Raw genomic sequence first — 1884 nt, 5'->3', positions numbered from 1 at the left:
CCCGGGGCTGTGGCTGAGCGTGAACCGGCCCAGCCCTGACACCGCTCGCAGGGAAAGAAGAGAGCCGGGCGTGGCTGTGCCCGTCAGCATCGCTCCTGGCCGCTTCACTGGGTTTGTTTCTGTACAGGGAAAGCGACAGCAACAGGCCTGAGGCAGCTGCTTTTGGGGCAGCGAGGAGGGGCAGTTCACCGGGGAGGGGAAAGGGGAAGCAGGAGTATTTGCAATAATTTCATTGTGACCTGGTAACCTAGGGATGGGTGGCTTTTGGGCTGTCATTTTGCCCTCCATTCGGCCCTGTAAACTTTTGATATCCCACAGTACGTAGCAAGAATTGTCTCTGCTCAACTTCTTGAATGTCTTGAGCCTCCTTTAAGTTTCTTTTCATACTTCCTACTTGATGTTTGGAAAGAGACACAGCGAGCGGAAAATTCATTCCCTGTTAAGCATCTGCATGCCACTGAGGTATTTAAAGACCTTCGTCCTATCCTACTCAGTTACAGCTTTTTCAAGCTGACAAACCCTGGTACACATAGGCATTCCAAATATGATCCTTTCTGACATTGGGAGTAGGGGCAAAGGAGGCCAGGACTACTTTGGGTGTTCAAATGCGGATGCACCATTAGTTTACACGTTAGCACAATGATGTTTTCTGTTCCATTCTGATGAGAAAGCAAAATGTTTGCAGGCAGAATTTGAAGATGCTCTTCTAGAAGACATAGTCTTCCATAGTCTTGGGAAGGAGCAAAAATGCTGGAACAGGTAACTAGCAAGGGGGAGGAAGTTACTGGAAATTCAGCATATATAAATGTAAAGGGATGCACAAAAATACCTATCTACCCTAGTCGAAGTCAATTATGGGCTTTGCAGTAACTATTATTACTTGGGCATTTTAGATTATTGCAGCTAGCTCTGCAAGAACATTGAGTCAGTGGTGAGTAGCAATCCAAACAGTAAATACGATGCTAGTTCGAGGGCGTACCGTGTTTGAACAACATGGACATTTTCAGTCCCTTTGCCCTTGATCTCAAAAGGCTGTAATAGAATTGGAAGTACAAAGAACAGCAAGGTTGGCCAGAAGGTATAGAACAGCTCCCAAAGAATCATCCTGCGCTTTTCAGCACAGAAAAAATGGAGAGACGATACAGGTCTCTAAATTAACGGGTGGCATACAGATACTGATCCACTGCTGCTTTGAATGCAGAAAGTAAGGGATACCAAATGAAACCATCAAGGGGTAGGTTGAAAGAAAGAAAAGGAGGCAGTTTTTCACACAGCAAGTAGTTAAGCTGAAAAACTCCTTGCTTCAGGAAGTTACGTACCAGAACTTCGCATCAAGTCCATTAATTTACCAATTAATAGAAGACGACAATATTATAGGCGAATAGGTAAATGAATGATCTGCGGCTCAAGAAGTCCTTGAAGTGCAAATTCTGATTCCACACGCTTTCTATAGGACCTCGTCTCACAGCCCCATATGATTGATGATGGACTCAGTGGCAGGGCAAAGGCCTAACTTTGTGTTTGAGAGATTGCTCTTTACTGGATGCTGGAACTATTTGGAATTCCACAAATCCCTCTAACGTGAAAATTCTTTACTGTAAAACCCAGAACTTTCTGTAACTGCAAACTGTTCTCTACCCACAGTATTTTCTGAAGTGTTCTGATCTTCGGTCAGCAGGACAATAATACGAATTCCTACTCCCAGGGGAAAAACATCACTATGATATCAAGATATAAACTAATGTCTCAAGGACCAGTGTATGGAAATAATAAATATGAAAATTTAAGAAAATATGCATCAATAGGTTTAAAATTTTTTTATTGTGCTGCCAAGAGCCAAATTACAAGAAACCGCCTTACAGTTAAAAAAGTAAACAAGCAATC

This window comes from Pygoscelis adeliae, unplaced genomic scaffold (assembly GCF_000699105.1).
Source record: "Pygoscelis adeliae isolate BGI_AS28 unplaced genomic scaffold, ASM69910v1 Scaffold218, whole genome shotgun sequence".
In the NCBI taxonomy this organism is placed as follows: domain Eukaryota; kingdom Metazoa; phylum Chordata; class Aves; order Sphenisciformes; family Spheniscidae; genus Pygoscelis; species Pygoscelis adeliae.
The sequence above is the reverse complement of the archived record's forward strand: the minus strand, read 5'-3'. Positions refer to the sequence as shown.